Source organism: Coregonus clupeaformis, unplaced genomic scaffold (genome assembly GCF_020615455.1).
Source record: "Coregonus clupeaformis isolate EN_2021a unplaced genomic scaffold, ASM2061545v1 scaf5115, whole genome shotgun sequence".
In the NCBI taxonomy this organism is placed as follows: Eukaryota; Metazoa; Chordata; class Actinopteri; order Salmoniformes; family Salmonidae; genus Coregonus; species Coregonus clupeaformis.
In genome coordinates, this window is record NW_025538569.1 from 7,656 (window position 1) to 18,373 (window position 10,718).

The window sequence follows — 10,718 nt, forward strand, 5'->3', positions numbered from 1 at the left end:
GCACCCCAATGGTGGAACAAGCTCCCTCACGACACCAGGACGGCGGAGTCAATCACCACCTTCCGGAGACACTTGAAACCCCACCTCTTTAAGGAATACCTGGGATAGGATAAAGTAATCCTTCTACCCCCCCTTACCTCACCCCACAAAAAACATTGTTGTAAAGTGGTTATCCACTGGCTGTAAGGTGAATGCACCAATTTTGTAAGTCGCTCTGGATAAGAGCGTCTGCTAAATGACATAAATGTAAATGTAAAAAAAAAATATATATATATATATATTATAATAGTTGCTAATTTTGTGTTGCATTAATGTTGCATTCTTTATCATTAAAACGTTAAAAATATAAAGAAACAATGGTGTGATTTTGTTTGATTGATGGGAATCTACACTGCAACAGCCTATCACGGCCTTAATAAAAAGAAAGTTATGCTACGTACGTGACGTAGCCTACGTCAGTGTAGCCGCTCAACAGTTACCGCGCATTTTTGAAAGCTGGATGAGTTTTCGCCGGCTTACTCGCTTCAGTTCGTCATATATATCCGTAAGTGGTTGAAAAGCCCACCAACAGTCTCCTCTGCCAAATTGGATACGACACCGACGCCTCCTGATGTTGTAGTTGGAGAAGGAGACCCTGGACGACAGTCTGAGCCTGATGCTAGTAGCTCCGTGGAGTCCGGGGCAGCATTTGGGCCACAACTGCCTGTTGAATCAGTGGGTATGAGTGACCTCGGCATGGACAAACCCAAACAGGTTGTGTTGAGGAAATATTCAGTCAAAATGTTTGGTTAAAAAAAAACGATCATTTTCCTCTAGCTGGTATTTGAACAGGGACTGGCTTGAGTACTCGGTGGAAAAGTACTCCGCATTTTGTTATGCGTGCAGGAAATTCAAATCTGTATCATCGGACGCGAACTTCTCCATTAAGGGATGTAATGTTTGGAAGCATGCAATTGGAACAGGCAAGGGCTTAAATAAGCATGCAGCTTCAAAAGAACATTTAGCCTGTGAAGCAATGTGGAGAGATTCAGAAAAACGTAGAGAGACAGGAAAAGAGATTTCCACTCTTAAATTTAGAGCAACTGGCTCGCAACAGATACTACATGTCAGCTGTAATTGATATGCTGGAGTTTTTAGTGGTGAATCAATTGCCGTTACGTGGAGATAATGCTGGTTTTGCCAGTGTGCTAGATGATAATAGCTCAATGGGGCTGTTTTTGTCTCTCTTTGAGTACACCATGCGCAAAGATCCTGAACTGACAAGGATTACAAAAACAATCCCACAGAATGCACGCTATACCAGCCCACAGATACAAAACGAGATTCTCGAAATGATGAGCAAACTCGTGACAGAGGAGATAGAGACAAGTCGGCGATAGCTGGTATTCAATTAAAGTGGTTGGCACACGGGATCCTTTAAGCCAAGAAAACATATCTGTAGTTGTGCGTTTTGTTGACAAAAACTATGGTCTGTGTGAGCGCCTCTTGGTAATGGCCACATCTGAGAAAAGTGATGCAGAGGCTCTGACAGGTGTCATCACTGATGAGCTCACCAGCGCCGGACTCAGCACGGACAAAATCCTGAGTCAAGTTTATGATGGCGCATCACTCATGTCTGGCAGGCATGGTGGTGTGCAGAAATTGCTCCAAAACAAGCTGGATCGTAACATACCATATATTCACTGCTTTAATCACCAACTTCATCTGGTTGTGATTCATGCCATGTCCAGTGAAGCAGCTGTCGATGATTTTTTTGGAGTATGCAACATGCTGTACAACTTCATCAGGAAGCCAACCGTGGCTATTCTGTACAAAGGCGATACCCTGAAACGTCTCTTGAACCAGAGATGGACTGGCCACTTGGCAACGGTCAAAGTTGTGGTGAAGAGTTTTCACGACATATCCACATTACTGACCGAGGTGGAAAACACACGAGGCCTTGGAGCGGAGGTGCGCGTCGAGGCTACGGGGCTGCTTCGTGCCATTACAAAGCGCAGTTTTCTTTTCATTGCGCACCTTGTTATGAAACTGTTGTCACTTTTCGAGCCGCCTAACAGACTACTACAGGCCGAAGATATGGACTTGTTCACTGCGGTGACACTTGTGAACAGCGCTTCTGACTGCGTGAAGACAATGCGCGCAGAAAACGAGTTTTCTGCACTGTGGGATCTCTGCGCTCCTCCAGCATCGGCCACCGAGGCTGTGCCGGTGACAGACCCTGGTCCAAGCAAGAGAAGACGCACAATTAATGAGAACCTCCGCGGATTTGCAGTTGAAGAAACAGTTGGTCAGCCACAAAGTGACATAGATGAAAAGACTGAGTTCATGAGATTGTTTTACAGTGTTGTCGATGCTGTGCAAGGAGAGATGAATGCGCGTTTTGGAGAGCGCAGTAGCGAGCTCATTGGCGCACTGGCTGCTTTGAACCCAGAGGCCGAGGATAATTTCCTGGACCCATCAAAGTTAACCCCTCTCCTGGTATTAGCTGGAACTGATGTGGTTGAATCTGAATATACTGTGGCTCGTTAGTGCCTGGTGAAGAAAATGACTGACACCCCGGTTCCCCCCGAAGATGGAAAATGGACAATAGCCAACATCCTCAGCACATTCAACTGTGCACTCCAGGCTATGTCGACTGTTTTCACAGCCTACACACTTGCCCTAACCTTAGGAGCTTCCACAGCAATGTGTGAGAACTCATTTTCCACGCTCAAAAGCGTCTTCTCAGAGCATCGGCGCAGTATGCTGCACAGACACAAGGCCCAGCTGATTCAGCTTGCTTTTGAAAAGGACCTCACTCACAAGTTTAAGTCCTAGTGGAAGGATACTTTGATGAGGAGGTTCTGCTCGGAGAAACACCGCCTCCCGCTGTACTGACAGGAGGGACTGGAGAGAGGACAGCGCTGCCTCCACTCAAAGTACCGGTAGGTTCAAAGTCTCTGTGTGTGTGTGTATATGCGTGTGTGTGTCTCATGGCAATGCATATCCCTCTGTTGACTGCTTTAAAATGCAATGTTTGAGAGATGCTTCTGGTGTTACATCTAATATGTTGTATAGTCAAGTGTTTTATGGATATTCATAATATTGCTTCTATGTAATGTGGTGTAGGCTATAGGCTACCTGGTCATATTGCTTTTGGTTATGTTTAATGTGATGATTAGGTGTTGCGCAAATAGAGTATACGATTATTATAAATATATGTACTGTAGGCTAATAATAATTGTGCCCTGCCCTCCCATGCATTTCATATGCCCCCCTTAAGACTGAGGTCTGGCCGGGTCTGAAGAGGACCCCTGACACGCACAACAGGATAACACAACAACCACATTTTCAATTGAAAATCATTGATTTAAATGGATGTGGTCAATAGATTTGTATAGGCATATATACTCATTTAATTTAACTTGTAAGCCAAGGTTGGATTAGTAGGTCTATGCAACATGCACCTGGATAACCGCGTCATGAATCGGAACGGGCTCCAACGTCCTCATATACACATTATGACAAAATAAAGAGCTTAATCTTTCACGAAATAAAGACATAGAAGAAAACAGGTTATAGAAACTCAATTTCTCCATGGCAATAGAATGTAAACATGTATATTGCGCCAAACATAACCAAATATCGCCTACAACTCAATTCTCAGTGCCGCACATTGGACGACTCCACAGGCATTGATCATTCGCGACTTTAAGTAATTCCTGTTATCTCTAGAGCATCCCGTATATCTATAGCGCTGCATTTTGTCCCCCTCTGACCATGGATAGGGTTGGGAGCGTTCCTGAGTTCACTTATGGTCCCACTAAGGTAATCTTAGGAGATATTCATTTTAGCATACTGTAAATGCCTGTGCATAATGCACCTAATAAAGCATAATTATTTTAATCATCTTCAAAGGAATTCTGTAGAAGCAGCCTTTATTTTCAGACTCTGCAGGCCTGCTGGGAGGAAGTATATTACAATAAACAGGTAAGATTCATCCCACAAAAACAGTAACCACAGAAAAAAAGAGATTTAATCCCAAAACAAGAGTTTTATTTCAAGACAGTTTAGAGAAGATGGTCATAAGAGTTCTTAATATCACTTGCAAATTGTGAGACATGAGCAGTTGTGAAATGTTGCGAGAGGCCCTTCTGAAAGCACATTATATGGTCTTTAGTGGCACGGTCTCACACCTTACCTCATCTTGCAGAAGAAGCTCATGGTCCACTATCTGCTGCTCCAGAGTCGAGGCCATGTCTCGCCCCATGTCACCATGGAGCACATGAGCGACTGGCTGGTGTCTCAGGGCAAAAAATCCCTTAGGGAGAGGTGAGTACCACGTCAGCTCTCACCTTCACTGCCATTCTCTGTCACCAGCAGCACTCCAGGAGGTGTGGGTAAAATAAACAACAAAAAATAGGAAGCCAGGAAAGTTGAAATGCTTTGTGTTTTATTTGAAGGGTGTGGAAGGAAACCCTGGAGGAGGGGAACGAACTCGCTCGGCTGGTAAGAGAATGAGAGTTAGAGACTTAGACTATCAGTCAGTGAGCTCTTTTCTAGCCTTTCAACAACTAGTTAGTACAGCAGAATATATCTGTTGTGAAATTACACTAATGGGACTTCCTGTTTCCTACGGCAGACCTGGGAAGTAAACACCTGCCTAAAAATGATTGACATGGAGCACGAGGCTGTCTGCAAGCTCCGCCGCTCTATGCACCCCACCTCACCAGCTGGCGCTGACATGTGAGTTCCATGTACTGCCCTGCATACAGCTTGCTCCATTCATCTACACATCTGGAGCTATGCAGAAAGAAACTAGGGCAGTGTTCTCTGTGTGAACATTGCACATCTTTTAGCTTTCTCTGCTGCTTTTTGTTGATTACAGCGACCCTAAGGTCCACAGCATCGGGGAGAGAGCTGTGAGGAGCATTCTGGACAAGCTGTCCAATAAGCCCTGTAGCAACCTGCTCAGCCCATCCCAGGTGGTGGTGGAGCTGGTGCCCAGGATCCTCCTGGCCCTGTGGCTTCAGCCAGAGGAAGGCCATTCAGATCACCCCATCCTCCTAAGCGGGATGGCTGTGAGTATGGTGGTGGCCGTAGGGGAGAAGCTCTCCAGCATGTTGAAGGCCTCTTCTCCTCAAACCCCTTTCTCCCGGGCTGCTGCTTTTGACTCTGTGAGGTCGATCCTCGGGAGAATCAGCCAGTCCTTCTCCCTGGATGACCTCACAACCCCTTTTTTTATGAGCTCTGTCTGTGCCTTTGTGGCGGACGAGGTGAAAAGCTACTTCCAGCCTACTGCAGACACCCTGCCAGTTCCCCCTGTCCTAGTGGTGGCCGTCTCCGCCACACTACCAGCTGACATCCAAGCAGGTGAGTAGCACTCATAGAGAGCACTCTGACAGATGCCTTTTGTCATGACATCCTGGTGCCTTGTAGTAGTAAAGCCAATCAGGATTTTTATTGTCACCCCAAACACAGATGCAGACCAGGCTTCTTCCCACATAGAGGTTGTGGACATCACCCCAAACACAGAGGCAGATTCTGCTTCTTCCCACCTGGAGCTTGTGGACATCACCCCTAACACAGAGGCAGACCCGGCTTCTTTCCACCTAGTTGTTGTGGACATCCTTTGACACAGAGGTAGACCGGGCCTATTCCCAGCTGGAGGTTGTGGAAGTCACCCCTAATATAGAGGTAGAACCCGTCTCTTCCCACTTGGAAGTTGTGGACATCACCCGTAACACAGAGGCAGACCCGGCTTGTTCTCAGCTGGAGGTTTTGGACCTCTCCCCTAACACAAATGCATACCCGGCTTCTTCACTCTTGGAGGTTGTGGACGTCACACCTGAAGAAAAGCCTCTCATGGTGGCCGTCTCCGCCACTTTGCCATCTGACATCCAAGCAGGTGAGTAAGACTTATAGAAAGCACTCTGACAGGTGCCATTTGTCATGATAACATGTAAAGTGTTGGTCCCATGTTTCATGAGCTGAAATTAAAGATCCCATTCAACTGGCCAGTGTTTAGAACCTACGGTTTGCATTTATTTACGTTCTGTCCCGCTTTTGTCCTTTTTCAGAGGATGTTGCTGTGGTCACCCCGGACGTCACCCCACACGTCACCAAGGACATGACCCTGGATGTTCCATGCAGGGCGAGGAAAGGGGCAGTCCGGCGTTTTTTTGCAGGCTTTGGAGGGCAGTGTGCTGCTGCGCTTGCCACAAGGAAGAGGAGGAACAATATTAACTATTCATTAGACCAGAAACAGGATTGAACCATAGACCATTAAATTCTTTGCATTATAGTTGCCTTCAATTCCGATTTTCTTCTGTTTAATTCTTAATTAATTTCAGAACATTTCTCTAAACTTTGTGGAGTAGGTTGTATAAATAAGTGGGAAACATCCCAATCCCAATTTTAATGCTTTTAATAATTTACCTATGACATTTTTTTTAGATGTATTATTTGACGAAAAAGTGGAGGGCGCTCAACCAACGTTGAGTCGAGGTGCAACCAAAAACCTTAATCATAACCTAAAAGGAAAAGCGCAACTCTTTCTCACTATTAAAAATGCATTGTTTTATTCAAGCAAGGTTAAAAGATTAACGTTTAGGCCTAGTCTATGACGATATGCAAATTGTGTTTGCCCAGTTAAAGGGGGACCCAGACTCACCCTGGTTCTTGAGGGTTGCAGACACTGAATAATTATCATTTGAAATAAATTGCACTTTTCAAGTCTTGACTAAATATCTTTAATGAATATGAATTAAACATTTTATTTCATTTTTTTATTTAACCTTTATTTAACCAGGTAGGCCAGTTTAGAACAAGTTCTCATTTACAACTGCGACCTGGCCAAGATAAAGCAAAGTAGTGCGATTAAAAACAGCAGCAACACAGAGTTACACATGAGATAAACAAAACATCCAGCCAATAACACAATAGAAAATCTATATACAGTGTTTGCAAATGTAATAAGTTATGGCAATAAATAGGCCATAGTGCAAAATAATTACAATTTAGTATTAACACTGGAGTAATAGATGTGCAGAAGATGATGTACAAATAGAGATACTGCGGTGCAAAATAAATAACAATATGGGGATGAGGTAGTTGGGTGGGCTAATTACAGATGGGCTGTGTACAGGTGCAGTGATCGGTAAGCTGCTCTGACAACTGATGCTTAAAGTTAGTGAGGGAGATAAGAGTCTCCAGCTTCAGAGATTTTTGCAGTTCTTTCCAGTCATTAGCAGCAGAGAACTGGAAGGAATGGTGGCCAAAGGAGGTGTGATATACCTGCTGGAGCGCATACCACGGGTGGGTGTTGCTATGGTGACCAATGACTTCAGATAAGGTGGGGATTGATGACCTGGAGCCAGTGGGATTGGCGACGAATTTTTACATTTTAGTCAATTAGCAGACGCTCTTATCCAGAGCAACTTACAGTTAGTGAATACATTTTTTTTTTTTATATACTGGCCCCCCGTGGGAATCGAACCCACAACCCTGGCGTTGCAAACGCCATGCTCTATCAATCAATCAATCAATCAATCAATTTTATTTTATATAGCCCTTCGTACATCAGCTAATATCTCGAAGTGCTGTACAGAAACCCAGCCTAAAACCCCAAACAGCTAGTAATGCAGGTGTAGAAGCACGGTGGCTAGGAAAAACTCCCTAGAAAGGCCAAAACCTAGGAAGAAACCTAGAGAGGAACCAGGCTATGAGGGGTGGCCAGTCCTCTTCTGGCTGTGCCGGGTGGAGATTATAACAGAACCATGCCAAGATGTTCAAAAATGTTCATAAGTGACAAGCATGGTCAAATAATAATCAGGAATAAATCTCAGTTGGCTTTTCATAGCCGATCATTAAGAGTTGAAAACAGCAGGTCTGGGACAGGTAGGGGTTCCATAACCGCAGGCAGAACAGTTGAAACTGGAATAGCAGCAAGGCCAGGCGGACTGGGGACAGCAAGGAGTCACCACGGCCGGTAGTCCCGACGTATGGTCCTAGGGCTCAGGTCTCTCAGTTGGCTTTTCATAGCCGATCATTAAGAGTTGAAAACAGCAGGTCTGGGACAGGTAGGGGTTTCGTAACCGCAGGCAGAACAGTTGAAACTGGAATAGCAGCAAGGCCAGGCGGACTGGGGACAGCAAGGTGTCAGCATGCCCGGTAGTCCTGACGTATGGTCCTAGGGCTCAGGTTCTCAGAGAGAAAGAGAGAACGAAAGAATTAGAGAGAGCATACTTAAATTCACACAGGACACTGGATAAGACAGGAGAAGTACTCCAGGTATAACCAACTAACCCCAGCCCCCGACACATAAACTACTGCAGCATAAATACTGGAGGCTGAGACAGGAGCGGTCCGGAGACACTGTGGCCCCATCCGAAGAAACCCCGGACAGGGCCAAACAGGAAGGATATAACCCCACCCACTCTGCCAAAGCACAGCCCCCGCACCACTAGAGGGATATCCTCAACCACCAACTTACAATCCTGAGACAAGGCCGAGTATAGCCCACAGAGGTCTCCACCACAGCACAAACCAAGGGGGGGCGCCAACCCAGACAGGAAGATCACGTCAGTAACTCAACCCACTCAAGTGACGCACCCCTCCTAGGGACGGCATGAAAGAGCACCAGCAAGCCAGTGACTCAGCCCCTGTAACAGGGTTAGAGGCAGAGAACCCCAGTGGAGAGAGGGGAACCGGCCTGGCAGAGACAGCAAGGGCTGTTCGTTGCTCCAGAGCCTTTCCGTTCACCTTCACACTCCTGGGCCAGACTACACTCAATCATATGACCTACTGAAGAGATAAGTCTTCAGTAAAGACTTAAAGGTTGAGACCGAGTCTGCGTCTCTCACATGGGTAGGCAGACTGTTCCATAAAAATGGAGATCTATAGGAGAAAGCCCTGCCTCCCGCTGTTTGCTTAGAAATTCTAGGGACAATTAGGAGGCCTGCGTCTTGTGACCGTAGCGTACGAATTGGTATGTACGGCAGGACCAACTCGGAAAGATAGGTAGGAGCAAGCCCATGTAACGCTTTATAGGTTAACAGTAAAACCTTGAAATCAGCCCTTGCCTTAACAGGAAGCCAGTGTAGGGAAGCTAGCACTGGAGTAATATGATCAAATTTCTTGGTTCTAGTCAGGATTCTAGCAGCCGTATTTAGCACTAACTGAAGTTTATTTAGTGCTTTATCCGGGTAGCCGGAAAGTAGAGCATTGCAGTAGTCTAACCTAGAAGTAACAAATGCATGGATTAATTTTTCTGCATCATTTTTGGACAGAAAATTTCAGATTTTTGCAATGTTACGTAGATGGAAAAAAGCTGTCCTTGAAACAGTCTTGATATGTTCGTCAAAAGAGAGATCAGGGTCAAGAGTAACGCCGAGGTCCTTCACAGTTTTATTTGAGACGACTTTACAACCATCAAGATGAATTGTCAGATTTAACAGAAGATCTCTTTGTTTCTTGGGACCTAGAACAAGCATCTCTGTTTTGTCCGAGTTTAAAAGTAGAAAGTTTTCAGCCATCCACTTCCTTATGTCTGAAACACAGGCTTCTAGCGAGGGCAATTTTGGGGCTTCACCATGTTTCATTGAAATGTACAGCTGTGTGTCATCCGCATTGCAGTGAAAGTTAACATTATGTTTTCGAATAACATCCCCAAGAGGTAAAATATATAGTGAAAACAATAGTGGTCCTAAAACGGAACCTTGAGGAACACCGAAATGTACAGTTGATTTGTCGGAGGACAGACCATTCACAGAGACAAACTGATATCTTTCCGACAGGTAAGATCTAAACCAGGCCAGAACTTGTCCGTGTAGACCAATTTGGGTTTCCAGTCTCTCCAAAAGAATGTGGTGATCGATGGTGTCAAAGGCAGCACTAAGGTCTAGTAGCACGAGGACAGATGCAGAGCCTCGGTCTGACGCCATTAAAAGGTCATTTACCACCTTCACAAGTGCAGTCTCAGTGCTATGATGGGGTCTAAAACCAGACTGAAGCATTTCGTATACATTGTTTGTCTTCAGAAAGGCAGTGAGTTGCTGCGCAACATCTTTTTCTAAAATTTTTGAGAGGAATGGAAGATTCGATATAGGCCGATAGTTTTTTTATATTTTCCGGGTCAAGGTTTGGCTTTTTCAAGAGAGGCTTTATCACTGCCACTTTTAGTGAGTTTGGTACACATCCGGTGGATAGAGAGCTGTTTATTATGTTCAACATAGGAGGGCCAAGCACAGGAAGCAGCTCCTTCAGCAGTTTAGTAGGAATAGGATCCAGTATGCAGCTTGAAGGTTTAGAGGCCATGATTATTTTCATCATTGTGTCAAGAGATATAGTACTAAAACACTTAAGTGTCTCTCCCGATCCCAGGCCCTCGCAGAGCGTGCAGATCCAGGACAGCTAAGCCCTGGAGGAATACGCAGATTCAAAGAGGAGTCCGTAATTTGCTTTCTAATGGTCATGATCTTTTCCTCAAAGAAGTTCATGAATTTATTACTGCTGAAGTGAAAGCCATCCTCTCTTGGGGAATGCTGCTTTTTAGTTAGCTTTGCAACAGTATCAAAAAGAAATTTTGGATTGTTCTTATTTTCCTCGATTAAGTTGGAAAAGTAGGATGATCGAGCAGCAGTGAGGGCTCTTCGGTACTGCACGGTACTGTCTTTCCAAGCTAGTCGGAAGACTTCCAGTTTGGTGTGGCGCCATTTCCGTTCCAATTTCCTGGAAGC

At 45.2% G+C, this 10,718-nt stretch overlaps 1 long non-coding RNA gene across 1 annotated transcript; it reads left to right on the plus strand.

The window, feature by feature from the left end:
- The first annotated feature begins 5,342 nt into the window (after positions 1-5,342).
- On the plus strand, positions 5,343-5,859 carry LOC123490853. The gene is made up of 3 exons (XR_006661072.1): positions 5,343-5,352; positions 5,461-5,489; positions 5,544-5,859. It is a non-coding gene; the product is annotated as an uncharacterized LOC123490853 (long non-coding RNA).
- The last annotated feature ends 4,859 nt before the right edge of the window (positions 5,860-10,718 follow it).